General features: G+C 39.7%; 1 protein-coding gene across 6 annotated transcripts in view; it reads right to left on the bottom strand.

Moving 5' to 3' along the window:
* The window catches only part of RERE (arginine-glutamic acid dipeptide repeats), a 387,180-nt gene extending 366,154 nt beyond the window's left edge, over positions 1-21,026 (bottom strand). For all 6 annotated transcript variants that reach the window (XM_053660331.1, XM_053660333.1, XM_053660334.1 and 3 more), the window contains exon 1: positions 20,708-21,026. The gene's annotated coding sequence lies outside the window, so the exon portion shown is untranslated. The remainder of the gene's footprint in view (positions 1-20,707) is intronic.
* Positions 21,027-21,354: the final 328 nt, after the last annotated feature.

Here is a 21,354-nt window from a genome sequence, read left to right as displayed (position 1 = left end):
ACAGGCAATGGGGCATATACACTGATAATGCCAGATACTTAAAGGAACAACAAAAAAAAAACCCAAATAAAAGATTTATTTATTATTCCAAATGCAGGCAAACACCACCATATTGCAAGACTCCCCATCTCCGTGTACATTATCTAACAAATAATACAAATAAATAGTAAATTTATTTGACAAATGAATAAACTTAATGTCAGTAAGAGATATGGAGGCAATAAGTATAACTAACAGCTTAGATTTTAATTAATAAAGCCCCAAGGTAACCCTTGTGATTTTTAATTGCTAATGTGTTTTTTTTTTTAATTTACTGATTTTGGAAGGAGAAAGGGGGGAGGCGGCAGGGGAAAGAGAGAGAGGGAAACACTACTCTATTGTTCCACTTATTTAGGCATTCACTGATTTTCTTATGTACCCTGACCAAGGACTGAACCCACAACCTTGGCAATAAAGGAATGATGCTCTAACCAACTGAGCTACCTGGCCAGAGTCTAATGTATGTATTTTTAAACAAGTGCTTCAAATTCTCCACACAGAGATATCTCAATTTTTCTGAAAATTAAGTACGCCACTTTCCAGGAAGAAAAAAGGTCAGGATTTACTTCTTATTTAGAGAGGGAAAAATGTTGGCAGGAGAGAATGATTTGAAAAACCAAATATTGCGTCACGGTCCCCCTGCCCCCCAATGGAGAACAAACATGCAACTCAGATCAGCACCTAATTTACTTGTAGCATATGTCTAAAAAAAAAAAAACATCTAAAGGTTCCCATGGCAGAGAAGGTCAAGGTCAATGCTAAGTCCTTCTGGTACAGGACTACTCTTTATTTGAAGAAAGCTCTTTTTCCAAAGTGGCTCAGCAAAAATGAACAAAATTATTTTTATATAAGCTCTGAGAGAATGTTCTTATTTAAAGTAAACAATACGCCCTGGCTGGTGTAGCTCAGTGGATTGAGCATGGGCCTGTGAAGCAAAGGGTGGCCGGTTCAATTCCCAGTCAGGGCACATGCCTGGGTTGCAGGCCAGGTCCCCAGTGGGAGACACGTGAGAGGCAACCACACATTGATGTTTCTCTCCCTCTCTTTCTCCTTCCCTTCCCCTCTCTCTAAAAATAAATAAATAAACTATAAAAAATAAAGTAAACAATACATACAGAAAGTATTTCAGGTTCAATAGAATACAAGGTTCGGGTGCCCAACCTCTTCCAAGAAGAGATTTACCTGCCTAGAAACCATTAATGACATGGAAAACCTCACCCATTACAGCGGGCCACACATCCACAATAAATATAGCTGCCTGAAGGTGCGCTGAAAGAACACATTTGTTAACAAAGAAGTAAACATATCTTGTGTTTTAACTCTGTGAGTGCATGTAAGTGTCCAGGGTGTATGCACACCTCTCACCCCGGGCTGTAGGAGCATATTTCTACTTCTATTACAGTTCTTTTCAGACTGTATTAGAGTTTTTATTCGTATCTGTTTCCCTTTTTTGGCCAAGAACTCTGTAAGAGCAGGGACATGTCTTACTCATCTTACTCACCTAGAACAGTGCCCTGCAAGAAACACTAAAAAAAATTACTGCCAAATGAATGGACAAGCCCATTGTATCATTTGGACACTCCCTTACTAACAGCCAACTGCCCAGAGAAAAGAAGACTTAGATGAGACCAGCCTCCCAGAAGCTATGGCCTAAAATTATAGATCACTTCCATAATAATTATGTTCCACTTATTAATCAACTTGTCTATTTCTTTTAAACAAAACAAGACTGAGCTTTCCATTTCATAATTAGTATAGGGACATGGAAAGTATGATGCTTCTGAAATCTCTTTGTTTCAAACTAAACACATCACTCCTGGACATCCATGAAACTATACAAGAACAGGAAGCATACTGTATTTGAGAAGAAAAAGACATTAGTTTCAACCTATAGTTTTCTAAAAATCAAGCAAAACAAAAAATAGGAAGAAAAAAAACTTTGTTAGAAACCCTTTAAGGATAAATAAAGCACATCAACACTATAAACTTACAACCCTCTCTCAGAATGTATCATAAACAGAACAGGTGAAGCTTAGCAGAAAAAGATAAATTAGAAGGGCAACTTCTTCATGTAATTAAGCACAAATTTTATCTTTTCATACCCATAAGTTTATAATTAAAAGAGTCCCACATGTGTAACTTTTTCTATGCATCCAAGAACAAACATTAGTTCAGTAATTCAGAGCAAATCAGATAGTCAAAAGCACAACAGGTTTATCTCACATCTCTCAAATATACTTTTAACTATGCATTTGGATAATTTCACAGTCATCCATTACTCTATGGACCCTCTTAAATATCAACTGAAACAGAGAATTTCAAATACTTACCTCTAATTCAGTGTAATATAAACAATAGGTCTTCTGTCCAAAATTACATCAAATGGCCAGAGTTTCTTTTCCAGTAATACCATGAGAGGACCCTGAAGCCCTCCCCAAAATCATCTCTGTAAGAGGGTCCCTCAGTAACTGTGACATGGTACCACAGATGCACATACAGTTACTCCTAGACAATCACCTCCTAAGAGCAGACAGACCACTATCACTTATCTAAAATGAAGCCAAACTTCAAAAATGCAGCTATGCCAACTCAGTGTCATTGGCATTTCCAGGTGTCACATATGAACTCAAAATAGGTCAAACTCCTCTCTCCTAGGTACTTTAGCAACACTCAATTCTTTAGCAAGCCCCCATATGTTAGATTATTTTTAGTGATGTCTTACACCTAATATTTCTGCCAATTTTACATTTTTAAAAAGTTATTATGAATGGGGGGAAGAGAGTACATCAAAGAAGCATGAGCCTATTTTTATACTGGGATCTTAAACTGAATCATTTCAGGCACGTGCACAGACAGGGCGGCTGAAGCCTACCTTGATGACAGCTATGTCAAAGGCCTCAGTTTCCAAAGATCATAAATCACTATAGTAAGCACATCAACATCATGTGGTACTCTGTAACCATTTTTGCAACCTTAACATTTCTACCCTCTACAGTCCCTCAATATCCTCAAAAGATATTTTGACCTCAAAACCAGCCCCACATCAACGAGGCTGGCAACCAGCATCCTAGAAAACTACAAGGCAAGAACCAAGCAAAGTGGAACTGGGAGACGCAAGGACTTTGTCAGCACCTGTATTCTTCTGAGAGAATGATACACATATGGCCACTTCCTCCAGAATTTGATTTTTAATAGGAGAAATTACTCCAAATATGCAAATCAAATAAGAAAAAATTATATGAACACATCATGGGGAATGCCACGTACCCAAACAACTACCCCCTAATTCAGGACAGTTTAAAAAAAAAGACCCATACTAACTATTTTTATTACAGATTAATCTTTGACTCCCAGAAAGCAAAAAAGCCTCAGAGATTCGTTCCTAAATAAGCAATGTGAGAGCAAAATGGCCTGAAATCTAGCTCCCTCCATATCTTCCTATGAAGAGTTCCTGGGCAAGCTCTGGCTGCTGTCAGTGCACTGAGTGCCGGCCTGAAAACCAATAGGTCTGGGGTTCACGTCCCAGTCAGGACACATGCCTGGGGTGAGAGCCAGGTCCCATTGGGGGGTAGGAGACAACTGGTAGACGTTTCTTCCCTCTTTTTCTCCCTCCCTTCTCCTCTCTCTAAAAAATGAATGAATTCTTAAGATTTCCTGGACCTCATGATTGAGGTGGCAAAAAAAACTGCTACCTGTCTTCATTCCTAACTTAAACAAAGACCAACTAATGTCACCCCCATGGCATTCTGCCACAAAGAAAAGTATGTGCACAGATTTCTAGGATTAAAAATTTGCTGAATCTGTTAAAAGAGAAGAAAAAGACCACACATTTTCACTGTCATAAAAATGTCTCTTTGTACAGGAACTAGCATAAAGGACACATGGACAACACGTAAGGGGGGTGGAAAGGAGAGGGAGGTGGGGAGCATGGGGGGTGGGCTGGGAAGGGAGTAAAAGAAAGAATACTGTAGTTGAAAATAATTTAAAAATAAATTAATTTTTTAAAAAATGTCTCTTTGATGTCTTGTCTCATAAAGTAAAACCAAGTCTTTATTTTATGACAAAACACCTAAGAACAAGATGGCAGTACTCTACTACAGCTGAACATTTACTGAGCACTTGGTAATATCTGCATAGAAATATCTGGAACACATACATACACCTGCATGCAATGTTCGTGTAAGAAACACATCAAGAATACAGTGGATTTCTCTAGGTGACATTACAGAGGTTAACTATGACTAGATTAAGGGCTGATGGCTACAATAATCCTGACTTCCTGAGAAAAACATAACTAAAGTACCTCGGGTCTGTTGAGCAGGTTTGTATTTTCAAAGTCTTTCCAGATCTATTTTTTTCACTTCAGTTTATGTATTACAGTCCCCATCTGACAGCTAAGGAAGCAGGGCACTGCATCACACTTCAAACCCATGGTACAGGCAGAATCAGGATCCAGGTCTTCTCATGCTAAACAGGAGACATACATCGAGTTTATTTATAATGTTCGTATGCTATCATGGTTCAGGACATTTTGGTGAAGGAAAAAACATGAATTATGCAGTACATACATAGTATGCTTAAAAGACCCCGTGATTCTATCAAATCAGCATCACATCTCTTAGCAAAATATTGTTTCTAGAGTTATACTGTTCCCCCCTAAGTCACATAGTTCTCATATCTCAACTCAAATACATATATATGCAAGAATTTTATTTTGGTATTTTTTAAGGCAGTATCTTTAAGCCAAGAAACAACCCTCAAGTGGAAATGGAAAGAGCTACAAGCTGATCTAAATGCTATAGTCAAGCCACTCACCCTAAGCACTCATGCCACTGACCGAAGTGTTGGTCAGCATCATCTTCAATCTCCCTATGAACAGCTAAACGAAAAAAAAATCTAATTAAAAGCCCAAGGAAAAATCTGCTTTAATTAAAACTATAGCCAAAGGCCAAGGGACTCTACAGTAGTAAAAAAAAACAAAAACATGAAAAAATTGAAACAAGAAAAGAGATGTCAATGGGAAAAAAAGAGGAGACACTGTAATTTACAGGACTAAAACTGAACCAATAAAAAATATATTTCCACCCTGGCTGGTGTAGCTCAGTGGATTGAGCACGGGCCTGCAAACCAGACAATCGCGGTTTGATTCCCAGTCAGGGCACATACTGGGGTTGCAGGCCGGTTCCCTGCAGGCCAGTTCCCAGCAGGGGACGCATGAGAAGGCAACCATACATTGATATTTCTCTCCCTCTCTCCTTCCCTTCCCCTCTAAAGATAAATAAAATATTTTATATATATTTCTAGAGGAAAAGAGGAAGGATTCACAGGAACAAGTATAAAGGACACATGGACAAAAATGAACAGGGGTGGAAATGGGAGGGAGGTAGAGAGCAATGGGGGGATGGGCTGGGATGGGAGCAAAAGACAGAAAACTGTACTTGAACAACAATTAAATTAAAAAATAAGTAAAAAAATCACACACACACACACAAACATATATATATTTCCAAACAGAAATATTGGGTTGGCCAAAAAGTCCAACTATTTGTTTTCCATAAAATAGAGACGCATTTTTCATTTTCACCAATAACGTTACTGATTTGGCTATCTTGAGTATGTTGTCTATCTCCTGCATGGTACAATATTGATTGTTCTCAATTAATGTCTTGATTTGATTGCTATCAACTTCAACCGGTCTACCCAACCGTGGAGCTTTGTCCGGCAAGAAAGCTCCAGCATGAAACCTCTCACACAACTTTTGACATGTTTGATCAGTCACACCACATTCTCCAAACATTGTACAAATCTTTTTTTGCATTTCAGTTGTATTTTTACCTTCCTTGAATAATAAAGAATACTGTGAAAAAAATGTTGTATATTTTCTTCCATCTTCAATATTGAAATGGCTACACAAAAACTCACCAATTTTGATAAGCTTTTTTAAGGCATGCTGATATGACAGCTGGCATAATACAATTTAACAAAATTGTTTCAACTGAAGACAGTTTAGCACTACTATAGCCATTGTATGTAGCAGTAAGCAACCAATGAATGCATTGTACGGAGGGGAAAAAACTTTTTAGCAAACTCAATAGTATAAAAAGATGAAGAAATAATGGAAGGGAGTTAAAAGAGAGTCACAATTTTAAGAATATTTTACTAAGAATAGTAAACTAAATGTTTGAAGTATTATTTTATAAAATCAAAAGGAAAGAATGAGACATTTGGTTCTATCAAGAGCAAAAGAAAACCATCTGGGCCTCTGCCAACATGTTTTCCCAAGTGGAACAACCATACAGATGAGGGTCCCAGACTTGGCCAGTAATAGACCTTGGCCAGGAGCTGCTGGGGACCCTATTAGAAGGGAGCCAATGCTGGAGGGACTGTAAGAGCTTACTCAAAAACTCAGTCTAACAAATCACCAATAAGCTTTTCTCCACACTAAAATATCTATGTGAATCACAAAAGAAACGGCACAGACCAGATCATCATTACTGTCTGTAAGGTGAAACAATGTAATCATAGCATAAACACACGCACCCCTTTAACAGATACTAAGAAATCTCTGAAATAAAAAATTACCAGAGTGACTAACAAAGGAGTTGAATAACCCATCTTAAAAAAAAAAAAACTGACTACCTTTAAACACTTAACACATTTTTTAAATCTTTTTACCTCAGAAGCCTTTTTACTTCTAATTTCGTAATTAAAATTTTTCAGAGAAAGTTGAAAAGATTGTATCACCTCTAGCAGTTGAAATCAGTTTCAAGTATAAGTTATTTAAAAGAAATCACTCCCCAACAGTATCAAAGCACTGAGATTCCAAAGCAGTTGTCATGCATAATTCCATTTCAGAACCTAGCTAGCCTAACTGCAACAGGTAAGAGAGGCCTACGGACTGGAATACTAGCAGGAAAAACTGCATTTCCCATTTCATATCTTGGACCTAATAGGTTGATGAGCTTGAAAAAAAAAGAGAGGACCTAAGGCCCTGGCCAGGTAACTCAGCTGGTTACAGCATCATCCCAATACCCCAACGTTGCAGATTCGATCCCTAGCCAGGGCACATCTAAGAAGCAACCAATGAATGCATACTAAGTGGAAGAATAAATTGATGTCTCTGTTTCTCTCTCTCTCTCCCCCCTTCCCCCTCCCTGCCTCCACTTTCTCTCTAAAATCAGTAAAAAGATTTTTAAATACACCTAATGTTCAGCTTGATAGTCACCTACTACAAATAATAAAGCAAATGGTTAGCACTCAATTTTAAAATAAATCAGTAACATTCCTAAAATATATACTTTAAAAGGGTAAATTTTATGGTAAGCAACATCTCAGTAAAGCTTGGGGGGGACGGGAGTTAAATAAATAAATGGTACTTAGAAGTACTAGGTATAACATATAAACCACCTGACTTTATTACTGAGCAATCACACAATGTGTTTTTAAAATTCTGATATATAAAAAGAACCTCAACTTCACTCATGGTCAAAGAAATGCAAATTAAGATAAAATATTGTACACTCCTCACCTGTCAGGTTAGCAAAGATTAAGAATTTTCACAATATCCAGAGTTGATAAGGAGAAATGGAAATCTAACCCCTACAACACTCTTTGTACACTGGCACAACTTGGAGGGCAAGTTACTAACAGCTTTCAAAATTAAAAATGCATATACCTATTGATTCAGCAATCCCACTTCTAAGATGTTAATGTACAGATATGCCTATACAATTGTGCAGGTTCAAAGGATTTACAAAAAAGAATCAGAACCAATTTAAGTGTCCATCAACAGAAAATTAAAGTATACATCTACACAATGTCCCACTATGCAATTATTAAAAAAAGAAAAACAAAAACCTGAGGTATAACTACAGGTATTGGCTTGAAAAATAGGAGCTTGAAATACTAATAAAAATTCAAGATAGTATGTATGTATAGTGTGTACATATATGCTTATAGACTGTAGAAATGTAATTATAAGTATATATTAACTTTATAATTATAATTTGTATTTAACTTGAACACGTAAGGGTCTCAAAGTCATGCATACCATCGTGTCACATCTCCCCATGCTATGACCCCATCTGTCTTCCCAGTGCTCTGTAGTTCCAGCCAAACCAGTCTTCTTCCTTTGAGATCAGCCCAAAGGACTCCCCTTCAAAATGCTCTTACAATTTGATATGAACACTCACCAGCAACAGCTTCAAATATAAATTACCTAAGTTGAAAGGGATCTGCTACAGAACATTTTAAAAGAATTTAAAAAAAAAAAGAAATTGAAACAATTTAATAGTCTTCATTGTAGAAGCAGCAAAAGTTCTGTACTCACCATTTCCTAGGCTTTCCAACCTCTGTACCTTTGCTCCAATTTCCTACCTGAAATCCTCTTAGCTACTTATCACATGCCCAATCCTGCCAATCCTTCAAAACACAGGTTAAACACCTCCTCCTACACCAAATCTTCCCTAATGCCTCAGCCAGAACTAATTCTCTTTCTTAAACCACAGTATCATCATCTCTTGAGGCACTTTCCTCCACCTACCACTCAATTTGGTACATGTCCCAGTCCCATTACCTGACAAAATTTATCAAGGGCACAATCTGTCTTCGTCATTTTGTATGCCACATTTCATACATAAATTAAACTCATAGTTCACTAAAGCTTGTAAGAATGGCAAGAATATCCCTGGCTGGTGTGGCTCAGTGGGCGGAGTGCCAGCCTTGGAACGAAAGGGTGGCTGGTTAGATTCCCAGAGAGAGCATGTGCCTGGGATACTGGCCAGGACCCCAGTGGGGGGCGCACGACAAACAACCACACATCGATGTTTCCCTCTCTCCCACCTTTCCCCTCTCTCTAAAAATAAGCAAATACAATATATATTTTTTAATGGCAAGAATCTAAAAATAAAAAGCATAGGCTTTTCTTATGCATTTATTTTAACTGGTTAATATTTATATATGGCAAACAGTAGGAGAATAAAAGGTAAGGATCCCTCTGTCTCCACCCTCCTCCCCTGTGCCCTAGTACTGTATGTCTCCTTAAATGGCTATCATCACAATCAATGTCTTAACACAAGGTGAAGTCCATGGACACTGTAACTTTTATAACACATTCATAACTTTGGGTCTAAGTTGACCGAAATAATTTGTGGCATTTAAGAGTAACATTTATTTATGACAATTATACAATTACACACAGTATACTTGTGCAACTGAAGTGACCAAAGCAGATGTGGTCTCTACCCTTCTGGAGTTTACATAACAGCAATAAACCCAAAGCTGAAGAATCTGAGCACAACAGTCAGAAGCCTCTGTTCTAGCCTCCAAGTTAATCATCCCCGTTCTGTGGTCATATTCGTGTTTCAGACCGAGTATAATATAATCAGGCCTCAGCTTTGCTCCACTAACATAATCATATGCAATCATATTTGACCAGCTGCCTCTTATATAAGGCCCAGCTAGGGACCAAACCCAAAACCTAGGCATGTGCTCCAACAGGGGATCAAACCCACAATCTTTCACTTTGCTGAATGACACCCAACCAACTAAGCCACACCAGTTAGGGCAATGGCCAACTGTTTTTAGTTATTCCTCACAGACCATTAAACCAAGCTACTAGAGAGCTGAAGTTACACCAATAAAATGCATCTCTGTCTCCATCCTCTACCATAAGATCTCTAAAAGGGAATATTAATCTGATTGAGTCAGACTGACTGGACCTTCTTTTTAAGTATGAAGATTAAATGCAGATAGAAAATTACATAAATATATATATATATATATGAGGGTCTGCTATCTTTCTCTTGTTCATTTCTCTCAGACACACCCTAAAAGACTAATGTAATAAAGTATTGAAATTCCCTGCCTAGGGCTGCAAAGCTTAAGCAATACACTCCAAGTAGTTTCCTAGATAGCTATACACTGGTATTTTAGCCAAGGGCTCAATTAATAATAAAATAATACTTTGGGTTTCCCACTTGCCACTGTTCTATTTGTATATATAAAATCTCCTTCAGGAACATCATAATGAAGAAAAACAGCAAAGCTATGATATCCTGATCATTTATCAACAACCCAAAATGCATCATTACTCCAGGTTCTGTGCCATTCCCTTGGTACTTAATCATGTACTGTTTTGTAGCATTTCCTTTATTCATGGAATGGTAAAAATTTTACAATTGATAGGACTAATAGAGAATTTACACAAAACCTCTTGAGTTGACCTATTGGTCCTACCTATCTCCCGGTGGTTGAGTGTTACAGACAACAAAGAGAGGGAACGCAGTAGAAAGCTAGATCTCTTGATGATGGTAACTATAATAATAAATGTAGACTAATATCATCGAGCATGTACTATTTACCAGAGACATTTTAAGCAATTACTCTGATCCTCACAACAAACTTGTGACATGAGTACTATTATTATCTCCATTTTACAAGTGAGGAAAACTGAGACAAAGAAAGGTAAGGAATTTGCCTAAAGTCACAGAGTTAATGAGTAGCAGGCTGGGGATTGAGACTAGAGCTCTTAACTACTTTGTTCAAATAGTAGAAAAGTTAAAAGTGGACAAATACAGATTGATAAATTTTGCATCTCAGTTCCCAAAGGATATCCAAGAAGGGGGCCCTGGCTGGCGTGGCTTAGTGGATTAGGCACCAGACTGTGAAGTAAAAGGTCTCCAGTTCAATTCCCAGCCAGGGCACATCCAGCATTGTGGGCCAGGTCCCCAGTAGGGGGTGCACAAGAGGCAACCACACATAGATGTTTCTCTCCCTCTCTTTCTCCCTCCCTTCTCCTCTCTCTAAAAATAAATAAAATCTTTAAAAAATAAAAAAACAAAAGATATCCAAGGAAGTAGAGGGGCAACAGGGACCTGGATCTCAGGAGAGAAAAGAGGGCACTTTGGAAGACAATGCTGCCAAGGGAGAAGTTGAAGGACAGCATCAGGAAGAACACCAATGTTTAAAGTTACTATGGTGTCAGATGGGTACCAGACTTACCCAGGTGACCACTTTGTAAGTTACATAAATGTCTAATCACTATGTTGTATACCTAAAATTAATATAATATTGTATGTCAACTGTAATGAAATACAAAACATTAAAAAATAATAAAATAAACATTTTAGGTCAAACAGATGATGCAGCAAGGTATAAGTATTTTAGGACATTATATATAAAAACATTTCAAATCAAAATATATAATGGTTATACATAATCTATGAAAACTAAAAAATAATTTAACTAAAATGACTATAGGTTTATGGCAGCATCTCTTTTTATTGTACGCTGATCACAGCTTAGGTTTTCCTACAAAATCTTTTGGCAAGACCACCACCTGTAATACTGTTCCTATGAAAGAAAAAATCTGCTTTAAGGTCTATCTTCAGACATGCTTTTCAAGGGAAGGTACACTTGTGAAAAGAGACGGCCTAATAGGTGACATTTCAATGATTTTAAGATTCACAATGTTTTCCGTTTGTACAGCACTGGAGCTGGGACAGGTCGTACACAGTCTAATTAGCAGCATATTTTTTAATTCTTATGGCACATAAGATAATGGTGCATCTTAATACTGATGGCATCATAGAATCAATGAGCTGTGTCTTTCAGAGTAAGTCTAATTCTGTGTGTAAACATACATATGAATGCAGTTACAGAAAACTTTCTGCCTTCAAGGGGTTTACAATCTAATGGAAAGAATAAGATTAATACTAAGGTACAAATGCAAGTAACAAACATTTACACAAAATATAAAGTGATAAAATAAATGAGAAGGTTAAAGGCCCAAAGAGGAGGTACTGAATTGATAAGAAATAGAGTGGCCAAACTAAAAAAACTTAAGGCAGTATATATGCACTAAGCAAAGTTTTAATTGAAATAGATTAAATCGGATGTAAGAATAGGAAGAAAGTAGGAAATAAGTGATATCTCAACAATAATAGAGGGAAAAGATGAGTAATGTCAGGTTTTGGTCATGTTACTCTCCTCTAAGAATCAGAAATTACCCTCCAATTAATGTAAAGTACTGCTTGAAAATAATCACAGGGAAAAACACTTTTTTCTAATCTTCTATATCACTCTCCTTTGAATCCCTGTGGAGGTTTTAAAATAAGCCTACAAATTCTTTGATACTCCTCCTTCAAGAAGTGAATCTTAACTCCCTTTCCTTTGTGCATGTGGGCTGGACTTAGTGACCTGATTCTAACTAATAGAATAAGGTAAAAGTGACAGTACGTCATTTCTAAGACTTGAGTCATAGAAGACTTCTTTCTCTCTTTCTCTTCCTTCCTCTCTCTCCCCTTCTTTCATCACTGGTCCTGGAGGAAGACAAATGCCACACCATAAGGTCACTCAAGTAATTATATGGACAGGTCCATATCCTGAGCAACTGAGGACTCCTGCAGAGGGCCTTCTGCCCACATGTAAGCCATTTCAAAGCACAGCCTCCAGCCCCAGTCGGGCCTTCAGATGACAAAAGCCCCTGCAGACCCACTCAGCTAAGCCACTCCCAGGTAAGTGACCCCAGAAACCCTTAGATAAATGTGTTGTCACTGAGCTTTGCAATAACTTGTTTGCAGTTATACATAACTAATACAACCCCATGGCATTTTGTGTCTCTAAAATTTATCTTTATCTTCTAGCAGTTATGTGTGTCCCAATGGCCAGTATAGAAAGAAACTTCTAGAAAGCTGTTCTCTTCATCTTTACATGCCTGGAAGGCTACCTCACTGAACTGCACAGTTATGTACTTGTTTTTGTTTTTATTTGTTAAAAGATTCTCACCAGTGCCTATTAGTGGACTATAAGTATCCAAAAATGAAGTTTTTAAACCTTGAAAAGAGCATAGCTACCAGAATGGGGTGAAAAAGAAAAATATTGATTTGACTGATTTCATTGAAAATGGAATGAGGGAGCCCTGGCTGGTGTGGCTCAGTGGATTTAATGCCAGCCTGTGAACCAAAGGGTCCCTGGTTCGATTCCCAGTCAGGGCACATGCCTGGGTTATAGGCCAGGCCTCCAATAGGGGGCACGCAAGAGGCAACCACACATTGATGTTTCTCTCCCTCTCTTTTTCCCTCCCTTCCCGTCTCTGTAAAAATAAATAAAATTTAAAAATTTTTTAAAAAAAAGAAAATGGAATGAGGGATAATGAATGCAACAATAAAAAAAACTCCAAAATGACATATGTAGAAGGTGAAAAAAGCAATTCTAGTGTACCCCTGAAGAACTAGAGCACCAAACTTACTTAAAGGTAGATATAGTACACAGCAGCAAAGCATTACAATACTCACCCACTTAGAACTTCATTATTAAGGAGAAAAGGACAAGACAGGATCCTTAACAAAGAAAGGATTAATTCTACATGTGTTTCACGAACTGTTTTGCAGAATATTAGTTTCTGAAAAAAGGTTATAGCATTCTTTCAGGAAGGGAAAAAAACAAGCAAACCAACCAAACAAACAAACAAACAAACAAAATGTCCTCTATATTCTACAGAACATTTCTGAGGCTTTAAGGTGCTAATGTGCATTACAAATTGATTTGACCTCAGAACACTTGTAGCATATTAGTATGCTATGAATATGGTTTGGGAAATACTGACTTGGGTAGGCAGACGGGTAGATGGATAGATCCACAGAAAATAAAAGGACAATAAGACAAATGTAATAAATGATCACACATAAAGAGATAGTAACTGACTGCTAGTTATAATTATGTAGAGTTTCTTAACATAAAATAAACTATTAGATAGTGGGATGGATGTCATCCTGCAAAGTGAAAAGTCATCACCTCAGTCTGGTCAGGGCACATGCCTGTGTTGTGAGCCAGGTCCTGGGTGGAGGCCATGCAAGAAACAACCTATTGATGTTTCTCTCACACATCGATGTTTCTTCCCTGTGTCTCTAAAAATATATAAAATCTTTAAATATTTTTTTTTTTTTTAGCCCTGGCTGGTGTAGCTCAGTGGATTGAACACAGGCCTGTGAACCAAACAACTGCAGTTCAATTCCCAGTCAGGGCACATGCCTGGGTTGCAGGCCAGTTCCCAGCAGGGGACCCACAAGAGGCAACTACACATTGATATTCTCTCCCTCTCTCCTTCCCTTCCCCTCTAAAGATAAATAAATAAAATATTTTTAAATATCTTTTAGATTGTATTTATTTTTATTTTTAGAGAGAGGGGAAGGGAGGGAGAAAGAGAAGGAGAGAAACATCAGTGTGCAAAAGATACATCAATCAGTTGTCTCTCACACACTCCCTACCTAAGACCTAGCCTGCAACCCAGACATTCACACTGACCAGCCAGCAACCTTTCATTCAGTTCACAGGCCGGCACTCAATCCACTGAGCCACACCAGCCAGGGCAATAAAACCTTTTTTAAAAATAAAAATAAACTATTAGAGCTGTGGCTGATGTGGCTCAGTGAATTGAGTGCTGGCCTGTGAACCAAAAGGTTGCTGGTTCAATCCCCAGTCAGGACACATGCCTTGGTTGCAGGCCAGGTCCCCAGTAGGGGGTGCTCAGGAGGCAACCATACACTGATGTTTCCCTCCCTTTCACCTTCCCTTCCCCTCTCTCTAAAAATAAATAAATAAAATCTTTTTAAAAATATAAAAAACTATCAGATAAGCTATCAAAAGCAACAATAGCCACATAGCAGAAGGGAAAATGAAGATGATAAAAATATGATAGAATATATAAGAAAAGAAATTTCCTTTCCATAGGCCATGGCTTAGAATGCCTCCCATTCCCTGGGCTCCTACTACGTACCTCTTGAGAGTTGGCTTAAAAGGGTGAGCACCCCACCATATGGAAGGCTGGTAGGGTGGTCTGTCCCCAAACCCTTAACTAGTGATAACTAACAACCCATGTGATCTCTCCTGGGAAGTATTAATTAAAGGTATAAAGAGTGGTTAGGAGTAGAAGTGAAAGCAGAAGCATAAAGATACAAAGAAAACTTCAGAGATAAAACAGTGGAGTGAATACGGAGGAGTAGGTGGGCCAGCTCTGGCTGTTCGGTCCAATCTGAACAACCTTTTGTGGTAGCCCTGCCAGAGGGCACAGGATTGCAGACAATGATGCCCTCCTAGTCACATTCAATGTCCAACACATAATGACAGAGGAGGGGAGGGAAAGAGGAATGAGGGGCAGGGGAAACACAGGCTCTGGGTTTAATAAGGAGCATTCAGCTTAAATTCACCTGAATGATGTTTTCATATAACTGACATCTTTTTAAGTCAGTGTAGCCAGGTTCTGCCCAGGGAGGGAGAGGTTTCCAGGGACTTCCCAGGCAGCTTCTCTGAATTCATACATGCAGACACATGCCCACATTCTCACCTGCTCACACTCCCTCTAAACTGTATTCACCCCACAAATGTTAAGTGCTGCCACCCCTCTCCTCCACCTCCACCCCCAGAAGAAGTAACAGGGTCAGAAACCAGATCTCTGGTAGCCTGGTGGACATGCATAGGTGTCCATAAATGTGTACGTATATGCTTTCCTGAGTGTGAGAAAGTGTGTGTGTGTGTGTGTGTGTGTGTGTGTGTGTCCATCCATGTGCTGGAAAGGGTTTTTGTGGGAATGACTCTCCCCTCCTGCTGCATGACCATGACCATGCTTGGTGCACAAGCTCCCTTTCAGGTTAGTCCAAGCCCACAAGGTAAAAACTACTGTCCCCTTTAAAGTGGTGTCCTTTTGCTACACACAGCCTGGACAGTCATACACAGCCCTAAAACTTGGTATGGCTCAACAAAGTCTTTCTGCTAAGGAGGCAACAAAGTTATCTTGTCACTAAAGCTGGATGGGACCCCGAAAAGTATTCCAACATCCCACGAGGCCCATCTGAACCTGGAGTTGTTTTTCTATGAGGCCTGACTCTCAAGGATTCCATTTTTGTTCCACTTTTCCCCCAACACCTGAGATGACCTGAGAGACTTTCTGCTTGCAACCAAAGAAGCCTAACCAAAACCCTTACAAATCACATGTATAACTAGTTCAAAATTAGGGCCTGATCCATGGCTTTAACTTCTGATGCAAAAGCCCAAGACAAACAGGCTGTCTTGGATTCCTTAAACATCAAGTACTCTATGAATCAGGGAGCATATCACTTTGATATTTAACCATATAGGGAAAAATGTCATGGTTATATGTATTGCTTACAGTGACATACTGGCAAATTTCACCAAATAAAACAAACAATTTTATACTGGCACAAATAGTTCACTTTACAAAAAGTATGTTTGTTTAATTGATTTGAGAGAGAGGGAGAGAGAAACACTGATTTGTTGTTACACTTCTTCATGCATTCACTGGTTGATTCTTGTAATGCGTCCTGAACAGGGATTGAATCTGCAACCTTGGCACACTGGGGACAATGCTCTCACCAACTGATCTATGTAGCCATGGCCCAAATAAAAGTTCTTACATGAGCTGTCCTACTTGGCCCAGTTACCTAATATACAGACATGTATATTGCTTGGCACACCAAGTTAATCACACAGATAAAAATTCCAACCAAAACTCCAAACTATTAAATGTAGTTAGTATTTGAGAATTTTTCAGTTTTGTGATTAAATACTCATTAAAATGGCTTAAGCAATCTTAACAATTTTTAATGCATAAATGCTCATTTCTCCTCATTATTTAAGAAACACTAGAACACTGCTAGACAAGAAACCAAGCACATGTCAACAGGCTCACCAAAAATCACACTTAAATAGCACAAGCAAAGCTATAAATCTGTAATAATTACCAAGATACTAGTAATTAACAATGACTTCCATTTGATTCGAGAGGAATTCCTGGTTGCTGAAAACCCATATGAACAACCAGAGCACAGCATTATCAGAAACTGATTATGTGAGACAATAGTGCATTGTTTCAGGGTGTGCAAGTACGTGTAATGAAGTTCACAGCTATGTTACACTAATGACTCACTTAAACATCTGAATCTTCTGCTATCTTAACCTTTAAATCAATTGCTAGAGAAGCTGCCAAAAGCAGTTAGTAGGAAAGCACACAATCCCCAAAACAACTGCGTGCATACAACTCATTTTACTACTTAAATGTTTTTTTGATTACTGAGATTTGAACAAGATGTTAAAGATTCAAAACTAATTTTAAAAGTAATGAGTGCTTACTAAATCCATAATAATATTCAACATACACTGGTTTTTTAATAGATGATATTTTTCAATGTGTCTTTTTACAGCATCTGGCATATTTCTGTCCAGTTACTGTCCCACTTTTTAAAAATTTTTTGCCTGACCAGTAAGTCAAACTTGAAAAAATAACTGGTGCACAGATTTCTTGGTTTGGATTATGTTTGTGTTTTGCATTGGTTCTAGCTACTCTAGTTACCTTGAAACAAAACACTGGCAGAGACTATAGTGGATTGAAATTAACTGACTATTCCTACTGAATAAATAATACATTTCAACTGTTCATATTTCATTGTAAAAAATATACGACTTACAGATTTGCTCTATTTTTTGAAAGCAAAGTGAATCAGAAATCACATTCCTATGAGTAGCCAGTCTGGAACAGAAGATAGCTATTCTATACTGAGTTCTCCTTGCCACTACAAACCTCTCTAAACAGTTTATTACATTAAAACAACAGAGATGGGATAAAATGTGTGCTAATAAAAACCCATCCAGGCACTGATCAAGCAGATTATCTCTGAAACAACACATTGGTTTAGAAGCCTTTGACCAGGAATTTGGCCTGTATTAATTAATCTATGTATACACCTGTTTCATATTTTCTCTTACTTCTAATTTTTAAAATCTAATCCACAGAATAAGTCATTCTATCAATGCATTTATGCTTACATGACTACTGAAAACTATTGCAATGCAACGCCATTACATGTGCAAAATTACTGATTTTAGTGAGCTCCTCCCCTGTTAAATCCAAGAGGAAACTCTGGGTCCAGGGCTCAGATTTTTCCTTCTATACGGTAGGTCTATTTGACTTTTTATTAATGATACTGAAAACTTTTTAAAGACTGCTAATGGTCCCTGGCTAGTGTAGCTCAGTGGATTGAACACAGGCCTGCGATCCAGAGAATTGCAGTTCAATTCCCAGTCAGCGCACATGCCTGGGTTGCAAGCAAGTTCCCTGCAGGCCAGCTCCCAGCAGGGGACACATTAGAGGCAACCATACATTGATGTTTCTCTCCCTCTCTCCTTCTCCTCTAAAGATAAATTAATTAATTAATTAATTAAAGACTGCTAATGCATACACAATTTCCCACATCAAAAACACAAGTAAATCCCCAATTTTATTTAAAATTTCAAGACAAACTAAATTTCTGGTAAAGGAGTATCAACTCAAAGTCCATAGAAATCACAATGTGTAAATACTTCCGATAATAGAACAAATTAATGTCAAGACACAGCCAATAACATAAAAAGCCTCCATGTAACTGTGCCTGTCAAAAAGCATCTGTACTAGCAGCTCATGGAAGTGGCATTTGCAGAAAAACACTAAAACTGCATTCAAAAGAAAATCATTAGGCCTCAGCCATTAATTCCCTCCCCCACTCTTCATCTGGATCCTTCAAAGCAATTAACCAGTAGAAGGCGCTATTCTGCAACCCACCAGTATACACACCAGCTTCCATCCTTGGCCCAGAACTGATTTACCCCAGATGGACTCTCTTAGCCCATTCCCTGTCCAGTGTTCAAAGGAAGTTTTTACACTAGCCCCCAAAGCAGAAAACCAGATCTTGTCTTACAACACCCCATCTATAAAATAAAACAAAACAAACTGATGGCTCAATAGCTAGCAAACCCATCAAACCACCAGACCACTAATATGTCAAAACACCCAAACACACTTTTCTAAATATTAACCTCAAATATGTGCTTAATAATCTTAACCAAAACAACCTACTTCTACCAAGAAAAAATGACCCCCATCACATTCACTACAAGAGTCAACTGAACAAATCACTGTCCCCAACAAAAGTCATGGCAATGAGCAATTTGAAAGCTATCAGGCCATGACATATGAAGAGGGATTTTACCTTTACATACAAAATAAGAAAGAGCAGCAGAAACCAGGGCTGCAAAGGGAAGAAGCGAAGACGCAGAAGAGGAGTCTGAACATGTTTTTGAGAGTCCTTTAGTTTCCAATGCACTCTTCTGCCTCTACAAGGTTGAGGGAAAAGGCCAGACGTGAGGTAGGTGAAAGCAAGCCAAGAAAGAAATGCCCACCCCTTCCCCCATCTTCTCTCCTCTCTCCCAAAAAGAGCTGTGATGGTCTGTGCAAACCTAGTCCCAAATATGGGAGAGAGAATGAATGTGTGTGTGGAAGAACAATGAGCCCTCCTCAGCCTGGCAGTGTGTGTGTCTGTGTGTGTGTTTCTGCCTCTTTTCCCTTCGACCTCAACAACAACAGCGGGAGCTGGAAGCCAGCCTTCCATCCAGCCTCGGCCCTCAAAATCAAAACTGGTTTATAATTTACGGTAGAATGAACTCAGCAAGCAAATCCATGGAAGGCAACAGCTACCCAAAGATGATTTTATTATTGTATAGATCCATCCTCTCTCCCCTCCCCCAACAGACTGAAGAATCCAGTGTACACTAGACAAAAAGGTCTCTCTCTCTACGAAAAGCAGTATCAAAACTGTTTCAAATCAAAGCACATGATGCATGAATTTGTTGTGTTCCATTAAAATGTTTGTTTTGTAATTCACCAAGTGCCTCTTCTACTAGTTACCTTTATTGTATTTTAAAAATTGCTGTAGAGAAAGCTATTTCAGGATTCACACAAAACTACTTTCTAAATGTACCTTAAAATAGCAACGCATACTGAAACGTTTAAGGCACCCAGTTTCTCAAGGACACATCATGCCCGAATCACTGTCTGAAGTCTGTAATCCAGAGAAATTGTAAGCAAACCTTGGAAAAGAGGCAGAGGAAAATGACAATTCAACAATGAATCATTTTGTTTTCCTGTTAACAACTTCTCAAGCAGCCAGTTTCAAAGGAAACCTGCAGGACTTTCCCCCTCAACACACACACACACACACACACACACACACACACACACACCCGCGTAAAACTCCTTCTCTTCTTTCCAAAACCTTAAAAAAAAATAAAAATAAAAATAGAGCCACTCTCTTTCCGAGAGCATAACTAAAACACGGCAACAAGAATCCTATTCTGCTGCAAGTGATCTGGGTTTCATAATTTAGTAAAGCCCCACAGAGCGGAGAAGTAGAGCTTCAGAGCACAAAGAGCGAATCATCTCCTAAGGCGAAAGGGGTTCCTGAAAAGTCCTCCCCTAAGACCCCCAAATCCGCGTTCCAGAAATGTACCGTTTCAGCCCTGCCTGCCTTTTTCCGGGCCAGTAATTTAGTCGCACGAAACAGTTTCACCTCAGACAAGTCAAACGAGAGCGTGAACAAGCAGCCAAGAAGGCGCAGGGGTCAGCCGGCGAGTGGGACAGTTACCTGGCCCGGCCCGGCCCGAAGAAGGCGCTCGCCCGCGGCCTCCGGGCGTGCGCGGCGCCCCACCGGCCTTCGCTTTCGGGCTCCCACCGGACGAGGACTCCACGCCCACCTCCAGCCCGCCCCACGCCCCACGCCCGGTGCCCAGGACCGGGGGCCAGAAAAGCAAGCAGACGCCACGCTCGGCCAAGTTGGACTCTTACCTTCCCCCGATGCGCTACACCATCAATGGAGGTGTGTTCGGCCGGCTCCGGGGAAAGTGGGGGGACGCGGCGGGAGGCCCGCAGGGCTGGGGGCCGCCGGGCTCTGGCCGAGGAGGGGCCGGCCGCGGCGGGGACCGAGGCGGGGCTGCAGGGGCTTCCCTCCAGTGGCCTTCCGTGCAGTCTCCACTGGTGTCCCAGCTCCTCGCTCCGCCGGTCTCTCAGGAGCGGGAGCCCAGGATCATGTCTGGTTTTGTTTTCCTGAGGGCGAGGGGGCTCCCTAAGGAGGAGGATTTTTTTCTTTTCCTCAACTAGGAGAGAAAATGAGGCAGAGACAATGTGGGAGGCGAGCGAGGGAAGGAAAAGGCAAAGGCGAGACCCGAGCCGGGCGAGAGTCTCGGGAGTACTGGAGGAAGATGAGGCTGAGAGCGCGGGGAGCGGCTCGCGAGCGTCTGTGGGAGCAGCGGCACCTCAGCGATGGAGGCCGAGCCGCGGCGGGGTTGCTGCACCGACCCACCGCCCACTCCGCACTCGGGTCCGGCCCACCTCGCAGTATCGCACCCTACCATTGGTCCGTTATGGTGTGACGCATGCGAAGGCGGGGCCAATGGGAGGCGGAGGGGCAGGACTTTCTCTGTCTTTTTTTTTTT

This window comes from Artibeus jamaicensis, unplaced genomic scaffold (assembly GCF_021234435.1).
Source record: "Artibeus jamaicensis isolate MK-2021 breed Jamaican fruit bat unplaced genomic scaffold, CSHL_Jam_final scaffold_847, whole genome shotgun sequence".
Lineage (NCBI taxonomy): Eukaryota > Metazoa > Chordata > Mammalia > Chiroptera > Phyllostomidae > Artibeus > Artibeus jamaicensis.
Note: the sequence above shows the minus strand (reverse complement) of the source record. Positions and strands in the feature narration are given on the sequence as shown.